The 18384-nt window shown below is 48.5% G+C and overlaps 2 non-coding genes and 1 pseudogene across 2 annotated transcripts; all 3 read left to right on the top strand.

The window, feature by feature from the left end:
- The first annotated feature begins 12096 nt into the window (after window positions 1-12096).
- Window positions 12097-12168, top strand: TRNAC-GCA. Its single transcript has one exon. It is a non-coding gene; the product is annotated as a tRNA-Cys (tRNA).
- Window positions 12169-13185: 1017 nt separating this feature from the next.
- On the top strand, window positions 13186-13257 carry TRNAC-GCA. Its single transcript has one exon. It is a non-coding gene; the product is annotated as a tRNA-Cys (tRNA).
- Window positions 13258-16878: 3621 nt separating this feature from the next.
- Window positions 16879-17052, top strand: LOC116631187 (annotated as a pseudogene).
- The last annotated feature ends 1332 nt before the right edge of the window (window positions 17053-18384 follow it).

Genomic DNA, 18384 nt, shown 5'->3' with positions numbered 1-18384 from the left:
TAAAACTCTTCTAGGCGTGAACTCTGATTTCAGTCAGGATGCATTTGAGGGCCTGCTTGCTCTTTTCCCAAGTTCCCCAAGAAGTCCTTCCTACTGCTGCTGGGAGGGGGTCTGTGTTATAGAGGACCTGTGTTATAGAGGACCTCTCAAATCTGAGACCTTCAGGCTCAGGTTTGACTTAGTCTGTCCCTGGCCTGCATGACAAGAACTGTCAAGACGAGATTTTTCCACATCTCCGAAGGTAGAGGTGTCATCTCCCGGTAGAAATAGCTTTTTTTAAAATTTATTTTTATTTTTTTTTAAGATTTTATTTATTTTTTTGACAGAGAGAGATCACAAGTAGGCAGACAGGCAGGCAGAGGGAGAGGGAGAAACAGGCTCCCTTCTGAGCAGGGAGCCTGATGCGGGCTCGATCCCAGGACCGTGGGATCATGACCTGAGCCGAAGGCAGACGCTTAACTGACTGAGCCACCCAGGCGCCCCTAGAAATAGCTTTGAAATGGTTTTAGATACATCCCTGAGTGCCAGATTTGTTACAGGGCATTACAGGACTAGAAGATGTTCATCCTTAATCTGTGCAGACCAGATCTTCCTCCTCCAGGCTACACCTTGTACTGATCAGAGGCCAGACTCAGAGATGGAACAATTGCCCTGTGAGAGAAGAAAAGAAGGGACTTGGGGCGCCTGGGTGGCTCAGTCGTTAAGCGTCTGCCTTCGGCTCAGGTCATGATCCCAGGGTCCTGGGATCGAGCCCCGCATCGGGCTCCCTGCTCGGCGGGAAGCCTGCTTCTCCCTCTCCCACTCCCCCTGTTTGTGTTCCCTCTCTCGCTGTGTCTCTCTCTGTCAAATAAATAAAATCTTAAAAAAAAAAAAGAAAGGAAGGGACAGGTGTCTGATGACCAGTACTAGTATGTGTTGGACATTTTGCGAAGCGCTTTTTGGAGGAGGTATTGAGGGAACCTCAGTTGCACAGAATTGGGCTATCAGTCTTTGGTTCATAACACATTCTGATTATCGGCCCTCAGCTTTTATGTTTGTTTTAGTAATAATAACATGTGCCAAGGGCAGTAATACACACTGAGTGCTTTTCCACACCTTTAGTTCACTTCATCCTCACAACTACCCCCAAAACATGCAAGATTCAAATGGCAGGGGAGGTATTGAGTCAAGTTCTAGTTAAGTTCCATTTCCAGGAATGTTTCCATTATATCTCGGCTGTCCCCAGGGAGGCATTCCTGAATTTCTTATTTTATTACTTCTAGTAATATACGATAAATTTTCCATGTCCTGGGGCAGGATATTTTTTGAAATATTTTCTTGTTCTGACTACTCTTAAGTGCTGGCTTTCAACTTTCTCTGGCTCCATTTCCTGGCAGCTAGGACCTGGCCTCCTAGTGTGAAGGGCACCCTGGGGCTGGTAAACAAGGCACCTGGGTCACAAGGCCCTAATAGGTCAGAAGGTCACGTGCCAGTGAATGTCGGGGTGGAAGGGCCTTAGAGATACCAAAGCCAGAACAAGCCAGAACAACAGAACCTTACCTCTGAGTCCTGAGTAATGGGGTGGGTTTGCTCTAGAATACTCGACAACTGAAATGGCATTCTGAGTGTGCATTGGTCTCCTAGGAAGTTTTCTGGACCACTCACTTCCTCAATTCTGGGCTGTGTTCCCAGATGCAGAAAAAAAGTTTGGTTAAGTAATTGGCTAAGCTAATATCGCTATTATGTGGTAGAGCTATGATTCGAATCCATTACACTCTGTCCATTCATGATGGTAATGCTTTGTTATTCATTTTCCATTGCCCCTGGGTCTTGGTTCAAGATTCTTCCCTTGGGGGCTCTGTGGTGTCCAGTGTCCGCTGTCTTTGAAAGTCTGCCAGCAAGGGTCTGTTTGGGGGTCTGACCAGTAAGGTCTTCTGGCATCCAGAACAAGTTTCCCCCATTCTAAAAGACCCTGTAGCTGGGAATGGCTCTGGTACCTCTCTCCTGGTGGTTGACTCACCTCCTTGTGTCTAGTTGCAGGAATGGCATATGGGGACTGGCCTCCCATGAGAGGCTCAGATCCAGTCTGCAGAGGTCTCTCTTCTGGCCATCTTGGACGCCGTTCAGATTGTGGAAATGATGGAGTCCCAGGACAGCCAACCTCAGAGCTAGGAGAGGTGGACAGAAACAGCTGAGAAGTCGCCCAACTGCGATAAGACGGCCGTGGAGTTCAAGAACCAGCTGGAGGGCAAGTGGGCCGTGCTGGGGACCCTGCTGCAGGAGTTCGGGCTGCTGCAGAGGCGGCTGGAGAAATGGGAACTTCTGGGTCCTGAGGCTGCCACTGGGCAGCAAGGGAGAGGCCCCCAAGGTACAGGAACTTGGTGGGGTGGAGAGGGCTTGCTTGGCTTCAGCAGGGTCCTCAGACTCATAGTGGAGGGGGTGCCATGTCTGCCAAAACTTGACCTCTTGGCTTTTTTTGTTTTTGAAGATCTTATTTATTTATTTGACAGAGAGACACAGGGAGAGAGGGAACACAAGCAGGGGGAGCGGGAGAGGGAGAAGCAGGCTTCCCGCTGAGCAGGGAGCCCAACATGGGGCTCGATCCCAGGACCCTGGGATCATGACCTGAGCCGAAGGCAGACGCTTAACCATCTGAGCCACCCAGGTGCCCCATTTTTTTTAAAGATTTATTTATTTGGGGCACCTGGGTGGCTCAGTCGTTTAAGCGTCTGCCTTCGGCTCAGGTCATGATCTCAGGGTCCTGGGATCAAGTCCCGCATCGGGCTCCTGGCTCAGTGAGGAGCCTGCTTCTCTCTGTGCCTGCCACTCCCCCTGCTTGTGGGCGCTCTCTCTGTCTCTCTCTGACAAATACATAAATAAAATCTTTAAGAAAAAGATTTATTTATTTATTTCAGAGAGAAAGAACATGGGGGTAGGTGGGGCAGAGGGAGAGAGAATCTCCAAGCAGACTCTGTGATGCCTTCTGGTCTGGGGGCAGGGAGAGGAGACTGGAGCTGGTTTTAACTGTTCTCTGAAATGGCTGTGACTCACGTTGGTGTGGGGGTACCTATACTTCCAGGTGTCTCTGACGACAGAAGATGTGGCCATGTGACTCCGAGCAGGAGTGGAGCAGCCTGGAAGATGCAGAAGGAGCTCTGTAAGCACATGAAAGGGAACCGTGAGAGTCTGGTCTCCCTGGTAAGAGGCTGGCTCCTGGGGGCTTCGAGGCCCAGAGTCCTTGGCTTTATTCCTTTATTGAATCAAAAGAGCCTCTTGGATTTGAGAACAGAAAGCACTTTGAGATCCTTTGATCAGCTGTCTTCAAGCAGGTAGAAGGTATCCTTAATTCCCATGTTTAGGTTTAATGAAATGAAATGAAATACAGGGAGGTTAAATGACTTGTCCAAGGTCTCATGGAGACTGACTGAATTGGCAGCCGCTCCTCACTATATTGCTCTTACCGTGGTACCAGGGGCAACTCTTACGCACACATCTTCTCTCACCTGCCAGCCTGTTTATCTCTGGTGAGCTGAGGCCTCCCCTAATTTATATTTGCACTTCTAGGACTCACTGAGCTGTACTCTGCACACTATGAGTTCTCCAGAAACTGCTGAACGAAGGATATATTGTAGGCATCTTCTTAAGGGTGCCCCAGGGCCATAAAAGGAGGTTGAGTCCTGGAACAGGAAGTTCTTCAGGCTGTGGATTAAGAGCCAGGGCGTGTGCACTTGCGTGTTTGTGTAAGACATGATTAAACAGATTTTGTAGCTGCCACACTCCTATTCCATTTCAGCTTGCACACCTGAGTTCTCCCACTGCTTTGAGGAGCTCAGCAGTCAGCTTTTTGTCCACCTTCCCCAGTTGGGAGGCTGAAGCCCAGAGCAAGGTGCCTTCCTTCCTTTTGCCTGGCCACCAATTTTTCTCTTGCAGAAGATGGTCCCGGTGTGCTGTGAGGCCACGGGGTGAGGGAGGATGCCAGGCTCCGGGGAAGCAGGGGGCACGTGGAAGGGAGGTCCGCGGGAACCCTGCGCTGCAGGATGCACAAACTGACAACCGACCTCCATGCGTGAAAAACTCCCTCTCCCGGGCCTCAGCTTCCCCATCTGTCAAATTAGGTGGCCGGACTAGGTGACTTTGGGTTCTTCCTGCCTTTCTTGGATTCCACTTTGTCCCCTGTGGGGGCAGCAGGATGGATGCCTTCCTCCTGGCCTGGTCACCCGCACTGCCTGCCTGGGGAGCACGGGGGGCTCTGCTTCACCCCAAACTCAGTGCTGTCCTCCACACATCTTGAAGGGGGGTGGATCCTACTCTAAACGCCTGGCAGGCACCCTTTCCCTTCAAGGCCTGCAGAGCCGAGCCCCATCACTGCCTTTAGGGCAGACCAGGCCCATTTCCTCCCTCGTAGACTGCGCCACCACCGGGCCCGAGCTCCAGACCCCAGTGGAGAGGGGAGGCAAGGCAGGCGGCAGGGCAGGGTGAGAGCCCCAGAGCCTGTCCCCTCGAGATGAGTGCAGGCCCAGCCTTCCGCCTTCGCCTGGCAAGGGCATTCTGGTGTCAGGAGTCCCCCCATTTGGAGAAACAGAGACAGAGAAGGGGGCAGTGAGCTGCCATTTGGGCCAGACCCAGTGCCCCGGCGCCCCCACCCCCACCCCGCCCGGCCCTGTGGAGAATTAGATGAATGATGAACAACAGTAGCTCAGGTGTCTTTCTCCGATCGTAGCAGTATCTTCAACATGCAGTTTTCAAAGCCTTTTTTTTTTTTTTTTTTTTTAGGCGAGGAACCCTTTATTTGAATGGCAGCTGGAAACCTATAACACAGGGCAAAGCAGGACCACTCTGGTTGAAGCAAGGGACACGTTCTCTCAGAACACACGTCCTGCCAAGACACCTGTTCCTTGTTTTCTAGACTCAGACATTTTATTTGGGGAGAAAGGCTTACTTTTGGAGCAAGTTCTTTGGGTGTGTGAATGCAGTCACGTTGACCTCAGAGCTGAAAGAAGGTGGGTGTTGACCGGGTGCTGAGTGACGCACGGAAGACAACCAAGGGCAGGCCTAGTATAGGGGCCCCGGGCAGCAGGCTGAGGCAGCGAGCGGGAGGCTGTGTCACCGTGAGTGCTCGAAGGGCAGGAGCCCAGGCAGCTGTTGCAGGGTCCCTGTGGCCACCAGACTGGGCCCCTGCGGCAGGGGTGGCAGGACTGGGCTGTTCCTCGCTCAGGGCAGGCACCACAGTTCTGGGCCGACGTGCCCCCGGGCCAGAGGCCCCCAACCCCAGCTCAGCTTTGCTGGGAAGCTGGGGTTTCCTCCTGAATTGGGCTCAGGCGAGCACTGGAAGGTGGGGGAATGAGGTCCTTAGAGGACTTGGGGTCTGTCCTGTGGCCTGAGACATCCCTGCTGTTTTCACGGTTACTTTCTTGCCTTGCACCCTCTCTGTAAGCTTTTCCAGACTCAGCAGGAGAGAGCTCTGTCCCCAGGACAGGCTTTACTCCAGGAGCTGTTTCTGCGCCCTCTGCTGCAAACATAGAGGCCCCCAGAGACTGCTTTATTTACTGGATGCTTCCACAGGCAGGCTCCTCCTCCTGGGGTCCTAGGGAAAGTGTAGATGTGGGTTCTCCTTCAGTAGGTCTGGGTGGGGTCTGAGTTTCAATCTGGATGTTCCCCTGGTGTTCCTCAGGGGACCCTGGGCAGGTCCACGTTTGAGAACCAAGGTTGGCAATGTCTCTGAACAGAGACTAACCAGCCTCTACCCTCTGAAAGGGTTTGCATTTTGACTCTGCAAGTATATTCTTACAAGAGTACATTCACGCCATGAAATGTAGAAGGTGTAGATGAAGCTGAAGGCTTCTCTCTGTAGGCCACCCTCCCGAGGGTCCCCACGTTGTCACTGTGGCATGTGACATTTCGGGCTCCTCTCATGCATTTTCATACACATGGGAACTGGAAGAATACAGGGTTGCAAGGACATGAATGCCATAGTGCACGTTATCATCCTGCAGCTTGTTGTTTGCACCTGACAATAAGTCTTAAGAACCTTTAGGTAAAGGTTCAGCACATTTTGACCCACTTCCCTCTCCGGGAGCCTGGGCTGACTACAGGATAGGAACTTGGTGTCCAGGACCCGGGTTCATCATGGAGTCAGCCTGGTGTGTGGGAACTGGGCACAGGGGGCTGGGCAGGCTGTCTCCCCAGCATGACCGTGATACAGGTGCCTCCAGGGACACGCTGAGCCCTCATCATCCTAGGGACAGAATCTGGCTCAGTGCTGCACGATGTGGGTAGCCGTTAGATATTAGTGGCCTGGAATATTCTCCATTTGTTCATTGATTTAACAAGAATCATGCCTACCCTGATGGCTGAGGCAGGAAGGAGGAGCAGTGATCATTCCCTATTCTTAAGAGGGCTCTTAGAGATTGGTGCCTTTGGGGAGGTCACTTAGCCCTTGAAGGACATTGACTCATGTTCCCTATGTTACGTAGGATATGTGATTGGCTGCCAGAACAGGGACTGAGAAAACACAAAACGAAGTAATGAGGGCACCGGGGTGGCTCAGTCAGTTAAGCGTCTGCCTTCGGCTCAGGTCATGATCCCGCGGTCCTGGGATCGAGCCCCGCATTGGGCTCCCTGCTCAGCGGGAAGCCTGCTTCTCCCTCTCCCTCTGCCCCTCCCCCTGCTTGTGCTCTCTTTCTCTCTCTTCTCTGTCAAATAAACAAATAAAATCTTAAAAAAACAAACAAACAAAATGAAGTAATGAACTAGTAGCTTCAACATGATAGTGGTGAGTGCTTGCTCTCCCCTGACAGGCTCTTGGTGGCACAGACCCAGGCTCCTTCCAGCTTGTTGCTCTACCCTTCCCAGGATGGGGCCTTGTCGCCATGGTTCTAGACGGCTTGCTACCGTCCGGAGTCTGTCAGGGCGAGGCAAGGAGGGGCGCGGTGCTCTTTCCCTTTAAGGACAGCACGTGTGTTTACTTCTTATTTAATTAACGCATATTTAGTACTTATCATGTTTTTTTTATCAGTATTGACCCACTGAAGCCTCATTACAACCTTTTGTTTACTCCTGTTACGGATCAAGAGACCAAGGCGCAGAGCGGCTGAATAAAGCCGTGTCCCATTTAACGCAGCCCTAGGAGGCAGAGCCTCTCACCCCGTTGAAGAGAACCAGCCACACAACCACATCTGCTCACAGGGGAGGCCTGGAAACGTGGTCCTGTTTAGGTGGCCGCATGTTCAGCAAAAAGCCCCAAATGTTCTGTGACTTGAAGGCAGTCCGTGGTGCTGGAGGACAGCCTGACAGCCTCTGTCCTCGCTCACGGCCTGTCACCTGTGGGCCGAGCTCCCCGGCTCTCCGACAACCTGCCAGGGCTCTTCCCACCGCGACACCCGTCTCTGACCTCAGAATCCCTCGCACAGGCGCATCTGGGAGACGTTGCGGGTCCGGTTCCGACCCCCGCGGGGAAGCTAAGAGTGCAAGAAAGCGGGTCCCAGGAATGTTCTGGTTTCCCAGTGCGGGGGTTGCGAGCGCGCTGCTGCGGTCTGCGGGCTGGGCGGCAGCCTTGCGTCCGCCACGACCACGAGCAGGCCCGCACTGGAAGAGCCCTCCCTGCGGACGGGCCCCCCGCCCCCGGAGCTCTCAGCGGGGCCGTCTTCCTGCCGCTGGAGGGTGGGGGCGGCGCTGGCGGCCGCTGAGCCCCCCGGGTGCCGGGCGCGGGGTCCCCGGACAACCGTGCAGGTCCCCGCACCGACGGCTCGCCCGGCAGCGCGCTTTCTCGGCGGCGGGCGCGTCTCCCCCCCAGGACCGCTGCCTTCGGAATGGGAGTCGGGCCTCTCGGGCCCCGCCGCCGCCGCCGTATCAGCTGAGCTTCTGTCACGCGCCGGATCCTCTGTCCGCCCGGCAGGGGACTCGGGAACCCCCGTGCTTGGCTCGTCCCGGAGCAGCACCTGCTCGGCCGGTCCCGTGTGCTCCTGAGCTTGCGGCACATCGGTCCCCGCTTCAGGCCGCGCTCCTCGTTCTGTTCTCTTGCTGTTTCCACTTCCTCCACGGACATCCTGAACCTTCAATTTGTAAAAAACAAACAAACAAACAATCTGGGAATCACAATAAAGCAAAGTGCAATAAAATGAGATGTGCCTGTAGAGAAAATTAAAAAATATGATGAATACAGGCTCTCCCAGAGTCCGGAGCTTCTAGCAGCCTTGGTCCCCACCGCCCGAGCCCTCTGGGACCCCGTGAGAACAGCCAAGAAAGCCAAGCACAGTGGCGAAGCATGGCATCTGTGTTGGGTAGGAGGGTGAAAGGCGGGGAAGAGCTGAGCAGCTGCGGGGAAAGGGAAGGAGAAGGGCAGAGGGCGGTGTGCGCATGTGCTGGAGGGGAAGTTAGAGATCACCCTGAGGATGGGACACTTGTGGACGTGGGGCAGTTTCTTTTTTATTTATTTATTTATTTATTTATTTATTTATTTATTTATTTAAATTAAAAAAATTTTTTTATTGTTATGTTAATCCCCATACATTACATCATTAGTTTTAGATATAGTGTTCCATGATTCATTGTTTGTGCATAACACCCAGTGCTCCATGCAGAACGTGCCCTCCTCAATACCCATCACCAGGCTAACCCATCCTCCCACCCAGTGCGGCAGTTTCTAATGATAACCAGGTCCCAGCGGTGCGCTCTGGCCAAAGAGGAGTCGAGGTCAAGGCACTGAGGGACCAGGGACGGGGGAGGCTCATCAGCATGGACGCAGAGATCTCCAGGCACAGGCAGAGCACGGAGGAGCAGAGGCCTAAGCCGGCAGGGCTGGTGGGGAAGCATCCTGGAGGCCGCCACAGCTGCGGCCATGAGGCCGGGAGGCAGGTTGCACAAGGGGGGTGCTCCCCCGTGTTTAAAGACAGCGGGACGGCCAGAAGGAAAACCCCAGGTGGCGGTCGTGTCCTGGGAGTGAGAGGGATGTGCAGACTGACACGTAGCTTGACACGCAGTCAGAGGAGAGGGCTGTTGGTGGTAGCTGCTCAGAGCACTCCCAAGAGACTCAGGGAGATGGGAAGGAGGGAGAGGGGACTGGATCACAGAACGGCCACTGACTCCAGGGGCTTGGATGAATCAGTTGTGCATTCTTCAGTTTCGCCGGACAAGAAGACGAGTGGTCCAGGAGCAGCGAACACCCCTGCCAAGTGTGAAAGCGAATGATCTCTGCCGGGGGAGAGCGAGGGGGTGCCGCCCCCGGAGGGCTGATGGAGGCCACAGAGCTTTGGGAAGGGAGCGTAAGGTGGGACAGGGATGAAACAGACGGTGTGTCCGAGCTGGGGCCCGGAATCTTGCACCCCTCAGCCACTAGTTCGTTAAAATACTGTCACCACTCCAAGCAACCTGTGACCTGCTGTCTGTGTTTGCAGACCAGGTTTCATTTTCTAGAATTATATACAAATGGAATCAGAGCATATGTACTCCCCCCCGCCCGCCTTTTTTTTTGTTTGTTTGTTTTTGGTCTGGCTTCATTTACTCAAGATAATTATTTGAGATCTGCCCCTACGGTTCTGAGTATTAATAGCTCCTTCGTTTTTATCCATAAGAAGTCTTCCATCCGAGGCCCACACCGCCCTTTATCCTTGCACCTGTTGATAAATGCTTGAGTTGGTCTCAGTTTTTGCCTTTAGAAATAAAGTTGCTGCGAACCTTCATGCACTAGCGCATGGCTGAGCGCCTTCATTTCTCTCCGGGAAGTCCTTGGGAGTATAATATCTCGGTCGTATGGAAGGTGTACGCCTCGACTTCTAAGGAGCTGCCGAACGATTCCCCAGGGTGGCCGCGGCCGCTCCACACCCTGCCCAACACTGCTCACCGTCCGTCTTGCGGACTTACGTTCTGGCACAATGTAGTCTCTCATCGTGGTTTTAATGTTTATTTCCCTCATCACTGCCGATGTCGAGGGTATTTTTATGTGCTTGTTGCCATCGTATGTTTTCTTTGGTGAAGTATCTTCTCGGATCCTCTGTCCACTTTTTCATTTGGCTTGTTCGTTTTCTTAGGGTTGAGTTTTGAAGGTTCTGTTGGTGCAAATCCTGTAACAGGTAAGTGGCTTGCAAATACTTCCTCTCCGTCTGTGACTTGCCTTTTCCTTGTCCTAACAGTGTCTTTCAAAGAGCACAGGGTCTTAATTTTGATGAAGTCCAGTTTATCGGGTGAGCTTTTGGTGTCATATTTAAGAAATTTTCGCCTAACTCGAAATCACGCCACCAGCTCTCAATCTCAGAAGGAAACCGATTTTCTTTAATGTTGGCAATATGACACATCAGTAAAAACTTTATGAAATTTTCTATGTAAAAGCCCAAATATTTCTGGTTTTTGGAACGACAATGAGGAAGTTGTCAGCCCTTCCCCGACACGATGCAGCAGGAGTGGTGCCCCTTGAACACCGTGTGTAACAAACGGGTCAGGGAGCCCCTCGTCCTGTCCTCTCTCCCCGCTGCTGCTGTGACCCCGTTCTGCCAGAATTCACTTCATCACGTTGACCTCACGGCACATTTCTTGCTTTCCTGAGAAATGTAACATTCTGGCTATTTTTGCTTATGGTTTCTTTCTTAGCGACCACAGTTAATGAGAACAGTGTCGGGGAACCGTCCCTTCCCAGCGCCGGGCCTCAGCAGTCCCGCCTCTCCCACACACTGTCCTCCTAGAGTCTTCTCTCCTGTCTCCCTTTCTGGCCACCTCCCACGGGGCCAAGCCCAGCAAGACGCTTCTCTCCCCCGCACCCCTGTCCTGCCAGCCCCGAGGCCCACACCCTCGGCGGCTTCAGCGTCTCAGGCCTGTTTCCAAGCCTGGCTGCTCAAACAAGTCTCCTTCCCAGAGGGGACTGGAGTGGCGGACTGGCGGCATGGGTGTGGGAGAGGAGCCTGAGGGCCGGGAGCCCATGTGGAGTAGGGCCAGACAGCAGCCTCACACCAGCTTTCTGTCAGGGGAAGGAGCCCGCGAGGCCGGGCTCACCTGGGTTCACACAAGCTCTCCGCCGAGGCCGGGGGCAGGGACCAGTCAGGGGCCAGGTCCTGCTCGCTGGTTGCCACCTCGTTGCCCTCCAGTCAGTCGGAACTAAAAATATCACCCCCTTGGGTCAGTGGACCAGTGGACCCACTGGAAGGAGCCTGTGGTCCATTTTGGTGTGTCCCGGCGGCCTGGAGAAAGGAGGAGAGCTCAAAAAGTATGAAATCACTTCAGGTGCAAGGTGACTTGGCGCAGCAGCCCAGGCTCTAGGGCCTTCGTCAGGATTTCTGAACAAAAGAGCTACTTCCCTAGAGTCCTGTGAGCGCATAGACTATAGGGAAGGCTGCTTCTAGGGGACAAGAGAGGGGGCGGGGAGGGCACTGGGAAGGGTTGATAAGGTCTCAGACCCTCTTTTGGCTTCTCCATCACTGGGTGGGGCTGAGGTGGGAGGAGCTTCCTTGGGCTGTGTCCCCCACCAGTGCAGCCCCTCGCCTGGCCACCTCCTCATTCCCCGCTGCTCACAGCGCACAGAGCTGCCTACATCTGCTGGGGAGTCTTGGAAGCCACCGTTTTCCACGCCTGGGGCTCACAAGCAAGCTACCACAGTGTTCCACCCCTCCTCAGCTGGGTTTTCTCCTTGAGCAGGAATCTGGAACTGGTCCACCTGATTCCTCCACAGTATTCAGCAGGTTAAGTGGATGAGCACATGGTGGAAAGGGAGAAAGGGGGTCCTCTGTGTCTCCGGGTGTGGTGCCAGGACCAGGTTCTTGTCCCAGACCTGCTCCTGCATCCGTGCAGAGACCTCTCTCCTCAGCACCGCAGTGCAGGGAGCGGGGAGAGGACCAAGGCTCTACTCGGATGGGAAAGCCAATGACTGCCCACCACGGCAAAGACGGAACAGGGGTGGCAGAGGTAAATGAGCCAGAGGGGGAGGAAGAGGAAATGGAAGGAGAGGGAGGGATGAGCCGGGCCTGTAGAAGCTGGTTAGTAGGTGTTTATATGTGGATGAATGAGTGAGTGATGACTGGGAGAGCGGGGCTGTCGTGGGGCAGGCTGCCTGCTTCCAGGAGCTGGTCTGTAGCAGTCCAGAAACAAGGCAACTGCGCAGTTCAAGGGGTGCAATTAAGGTTTAAAGGCAGGCTTGGGGGCATAGCTCAGGGGTAGAGCATTTGACTGCAGATCAAGAGGTCCCCGGTTCAAATCCGGGTGCCCCCTTGCTAAAGTCACTTTTGGCTGTGAAGTAGTAAATAAGAAGGAGGCAAATAATTCTGATGCTCTGTGCCTGGGTTCTCTTCTGTCCTCATCTCTAGGAGTGGACAACAGGGAGGGTGGTTGTGAGGGTTCCTTGAGGTCAAGCCTGTCATGCTGTGTCACAGGCTTTCCCCAGCACCAATGTCTGGGAGGACCCTCATTGCCTTAGCAGGAATCCAGACTTCCAAAATGTTTCCTGGCTTGATGAACACACCTTCCTTGTGATCTCAGTCTCAAGCCTCACTGATCTCCAGACACACTTGACCCACTTTTTAAAAACATTTTGGTTCTTATTCCTCCCCTGGCCTTATTCTTCCTTGGCCTCCCTAGCTTCTTCATTTTATCAGGGTCCTGCTTGTCCATTTCCTCCAGGAAGCCCCTCCTGACTTCCTAGCAGCATAGCTTCTTACTCCCTGTTCTCACAGCTCTCTGCTTGGACTTCTGCCACTCCGTGGAAATACTTTGGTTCGTGGGTTTGTCTCCTGTTTGGACTAAGACTCTTGGAGGAACAGGGATAATGTTTTATTAGTCTGTGTCCTCAACATGGATGACAGAGCCTGGCGCCTATCATGCTCCAAGAGGGTTTGTTGAGTGAATAAATGAATGAGTGAAACAATGAGCACCCTCCTGGGGCTTGGAGTATGGAGGAGGCTCTCCCTGGGCTGAGCGTGAGGTTCACTTAAGGCCCAGAAGCAACCACTGTTGTTCTGATGACTATGTGCCAGCCTCGGCAGAAAGACTAGTACAGACTTGAATGATCTTTCCAGGTGTGAAGGTTGATGCCATTGCTACTGCTTGGGGAAGAGAGCAGGAGAGAGGGGGACTAGTTAAGTTTGAGAGGGGAAGACAGGAAAGTAGACTACAGTGGAGGAGACTTGCCACCTCCTGGGACATGCAGAAAAAACCCAGCAAATTATAGACACAGAGGTCCTGAGTGCAATGCGTGGGTGAAAAGGTGATAATGAGAAGCAATAAACAGGAGGGGGTATAGCTCAGGGGTAGAGCATTTGACTGCAGATCAAGGGGCCCTTGGTTCCAATCCAGGTGCCCCCTTTCTTACTTTTTAAATTACTGAAGCGGGTGCTGGCATTTCTGCCTCTTCTCCCCACATAGAACCATTAAACGAATGCTCTTTGTCTTGGGATAAAAATTCAGGATCTGCACCAGGACCAGCTCCCAGAATCTTACCCTAAGCATCATCCAGACAATAGCTACTGGGGTCACATTTCACCGAAGAGGCTGATGAAGTTGGCTCAGTCCCTTCCTACCTACCTGGAGACTCTTGCCCTTCATGGCCTGTGGGGAGACTTCACTCCCTTTCTCTTAATGTCTCATTTTCTCAACCTTGTTATAATCTCCAGAGAGAAGACTATCTCTTCGTTCTTACTGCTACCACTTGTGAAGTGTGGATATGCATCTTCCTACTTCCCAGAAGTGACTGTGAGAGTTAGCATATCAAAAGCAGAGCGTCTGTCCTCCCCCTGGGAATCTCTCAGAGAGGCTGCCTCCACCACACACTTAGACCACTTGATTCTCCCTTCTCCCTCTTTTGTCTCTTACCACTCTTTCTTTTTTAACCTGCATCAGTATTTCCTTGGTGAGAATGCCTAGAAGTAGACCCTAATTTATATAATAATTTTTAGAAATTTAGTCAAAAGATTTAAAACATATAATGGTATAAAGAATCCTGCAGAGGAATTTCCATGTTCCTTAATGAAGAAGATAATTTGAACCAATCTTTCCTATGAGGACAAATAAAAAAGCTGGGAAAATATTACAAACATCTCATCAAAAGCCTCAGAGGGCCAACTAGTTAGATAGGAAATACAAAGTGGAGATTCAGAACAAATGGGAAACAGAAAGATAAAGCTCCACATGAGAGGCTGCTTTGGCCCTGACCATGGTTTTCAGTCTAAGAGAGGCAGCGGAGAGGCTAAGTGAATTTCTGGAAGTCTCTCAGGACCAGGGGGATAGAAGTCAGAATTCTGGGCCCGCCTAGAATAGGGACATGGGTAAAACCAACTCTGGCTTTGGGCTAGGACCCTGAGGAGGAAGGGTGAACTGAACAAAAACAGTCCCTGAAAGAATTTGGGGCTGGTCTTTGTGACATCTGGATGGCCCAGAAAACTCAAGCCTTGAAATTATATTAAGATATCCTGACTGCTAGAGCCACTCAGATACCCGGAAAAAGCAAATGAAGGATACTATCATCTCCACCTGGCTTCAGATTAGTTCTACAAATATATTTTTTAATACAGTGTTCAATATGTAGTCAAGAATAACTATGTACACAATGAGGCAAAAACCACCAATGAAAATCAATAGAAACAACAGACCACAGAACTAAACACAGGGACTTTTTGTATTAGAACTGCCAGAAACACACTGTAAAAAAAAAACAATGCTTGCTGTTTTTAAGAAGATAAAAGACAAGCTTGAAAATTTCAGTAGGAAGCTGGAAAGCATAAGAAGTAACTAAGAAGATGTGAAAAGAGAACAAAGAAATTTTGTATCTAAAAATCAATAACTAAATTAAAAATTCAATAGGTATGTCCATGTTATAGTCAGTGAATGATTTCAGCCAAAGAGAAAATCGGTGAATTAGAACATTGGGATGAAAAAACATCCATTATAAAGCATGCAGACAAAAGCACAGCAAACACAGAATAGAGAGTAACAAATCTAGAGGATACAGTAGGAAGGTCTAGTGTACATTTAAATGGACTCCTGGAAGAGAAAATGAGAGAATGAAGTAGAGGCAATATTTGAGGAGACAAAGGCTAAGACTATTTTGCAACTTAGGAAAGACATTAATGCTGACATTCAAGAACCCCAGTGAATCTCAAACATAAGAAACAAAATTAAATCCATACCCAGAGTTACTGTAGTAAAACTGCAGAAAATCACAGACAAGAAACTCAAAAGCATCATAAAAAGAAGACACATTATTTTCAATGAGGTCCAATGAGATTGACAACTGAGTTTTCTAGAGTAACAATGAAAACCAGAAGGCAGTGGAATTGCATCTACTGAAATACTGTTAACATAAAATTCTGTACTCAGGTAAAATATCCTTCAGGAGTGAAGGTAAAATAAAGACAATTTCAGACAAATAAAAACTGAAATAACTCATCCATAGCATGCATGCACTCAAGGAAATTCTAAAAGGTATATTCTAAGCAGCAGGGAAATGATTTGGATGGAAGGACAGATGTAGTAAGGAAGACAGAGGCCAAGAAATAGTAAATATCTGAATAAATTTAAGTGAACATTGTATAAAAAATAACAATAATGAGGTTAACACAACTTATGGAATAATGTAAAAGACAAAAACTGCATATAAGTTGGGAGGAAAGTAAGTGCAGTTGAAAGTATTCTAAGGGGAGTCTGGGTGGCTCAGTCTCTAAGCATCTGCCTTCGGCTCAGGTCATGGTCCCAGGGTCCTGGGATTGAGCCCCGCATCGGGCTCCCTGCTCAGCGGGAAGCCTGCTTCTCCCTCCCCCACCCCCCTGCTTGTGTTCCCTCTCTCGCTGTGTCTCTCTCTGTCAAATAAATAATTTTAAAAAAAGTATTCTAAGATGCTGGGGCACCTGGGTGGCTCAGTTGGTTAAGCGGCTGCTTTTGGCTCGGGTCGTGATCCCAGGGTCTTGGGATTGAACCCCACATTGGGCTCCTTGCTCAGTGGGGAGCCTGCTTCTTCCTCTGCCTGCCGCTCCCCCTGCTTGTGCTTGCTTTTCCCCGCCCCGTGTCAAATAAATAAATAAAATCTTTAAAAAATTGTAAACAAAAAAAATTTTTTAAAGTATTCTAAGATGTTTGTATTACCTGTGCAGAAGATAAATCCACTGGTTAACCACAGACTTTGAGAAATAACTATGCATATGGAGTTTGTAGCATAATCACTAAAATAGAAGAAATAGCATTTATATTTTTCAAACCAGTAGGGAAAAATAATAGCATTATAAAAATCTCAGTCAAAAAAAAAAAAAAAAGGAGAAAGAGAGAAAAACATAAATAAGCACTATAAATTGAAAGCATAAAATGAGGTAGACTTGAATACAAATACATCAGCAATTACACTAAAAGTAAATAAATTAAATGACCCAGTTTAAAAGACAGAGATTATCATACTGGGGTTAAAACCAACCAACTATATTCTATTTACAAAAGACATCATCTAAAATTTGGGATACAGAAAGATTGAAAAGTAAAAGGATGAAAAAATAAATGACTGGCAACACATTAACAAAAAGAAAGCAGGTGTAGCTTACTATCAGACAAAATAGTCTTTAAAACATGAAATATTACTAGAGATAAAAAGATAAATTATTAATAACCAAAGGCTGAATTTAACAGGAAGATGTAAAAATTCCTGATTTTTATGCTTCTAGTAATATAGCTTCAAAATATGCAAGGCAAAAACTTGACAGAATAACAAAGAGAAATAAACATACCTAGAATTAGAGTGGAAAATTTTTATAAACCTTTCTCATTAATTAACAGAAGGGACAAAAACATTATGAATAAATAAAAATTTTTAGTTTCTTTCCCCTCTAGGTTTATTGAGATACAATTGACAAATAGAATTGTAATATATTTAAAGTGTACAATGTATGATATGATTTACATATACATTGTGAAATGATTACCAAAATCAAGTCAATTAACACACCCATACTTACTTGGCAGGGGAGATACCATGATCATGAAGGTGGTTTTCCAGGGTGAGGCTTATTCATTGCAATCCGGATGTGCTGACCCCTGTAATTTCCCCAAATGTGGGAAACTCGACTGCATAATTTGTGGTAGAGGGGACTGAAAAAAAAAGTTAACATACCATCACCCCACGTAGTTACTTGTGTGTGTGTGTGTGTGTGTGTGTGTGTGTGTGTGTGTATGCTTAAGATCTACTCTCATAGCAACTTTCAAGTTTACAATACAGTATTATTAACTATAGTGTCCATGATGTACATTAGATCTCTGGAACTTATTCACCTTATAACTGAGTTTCTACCCTTTGACCAACATCCCCCCATTTCTCCCACCCCTCAGCCCCTGGCAATGACCAATCCACTCTCTGTTTCTGGGTTTGACTTAAAAAAATTTTTTTTCACATATAAGTGATACCATACGGTATTTACCTTGTTTGGGGGGGTGGTTCCTGGCTTATTTTGCTTAATACAATGCCCACCAGTTTCATCCATGTTGTTACCGATGGCAGGACTTCCTTCTTTCTAATGGCTGAATAATATTCCACTGTGTGTGTGTGTATGTGTGACATTTTCTTCATCTATTCATCCATTGATGGACATTAAATCAGCATTTAGAGAAATACTTGTAGCTTTGAGCAATATGCTGGAAAAGAAGAATAGAAATAAACTAAAAATCCATCTCAAGAAGTTAGAAAAACTGGATAAAAGAACACTATGAGAGAAGAAAGAAAAGAGCAGAAATTAATGAAATAGAAAACAAGCACACAGTAGACAGGATTAACAAAGCCAAAAGTTGGTTTTTGAAAAGAAAAGATTGACTAACCTTTCGTGAAACTGATAAGAAAAATAAACAGAAACAAATAAACCTATATCAGAAATTAAAAAGCAAAACTGCAGATTCTTTAGACTTTAAAATAATGATTATTTAACATTATGAAAAACAATATACAAAAAATTAAAAAATCTAACAAACATGAACAAAGAACTTAAACTGTGTGGCAGGCATGATTTTATGTACTTTAAAAATGTTAATTTTTATTTTATTAATGTTAATTTAATTTTCATAACATCTCCACAAATGAGGCATTATCACTGTGCTCATTTCTATAATCATGCCCTTTTTATATATGGCAAAACTGAGGCTAAGGTAGTTAATCGATTTCACTAAGTCCACTCAGAGCCCAGAATTTGAACCCACATATTATGTGTTAAGCGTCCAAAGACTTTGCTACCATGCTATGCTGAAATTGAGCAAGAACTTAAAAAATACTACAACTTAATAAAGCTGACACACACAAAAAATAGAAAAGCTGAATAGTCCTCTAAGTTTTAAGTAGTTACTTTATTCAAACTATTATTTGAAACTTTTTCACAAAAATTTCAGGTAAGATGGTTTTACTGGTGAGTTTTGTCTCATCCTTAAATAAACAGTAACTATTTTTACATAAAAATCTAAGAATAGAAAAGA

This window comes from Phoca vitulina, unplaced genomic scaffold (assembly GCF_004348235.1).
Source record: "Phoca vitulina isolate PV1807 unplaced genomic scaffold, GSC_HSeal_1.0 scaffold4, whole genome shotgun sequence".
In the NCBI taxonomy this organism is placed as follows: domain Eukaryota; kingdom Metazoa; phylum Chordata; class Mammalia; order Carnivora; family Phocidae; genus Phoca; species Phoca vitulina.
This window is presented reverse-complemented; position numbering and strand designations above follow the sequence as displayed.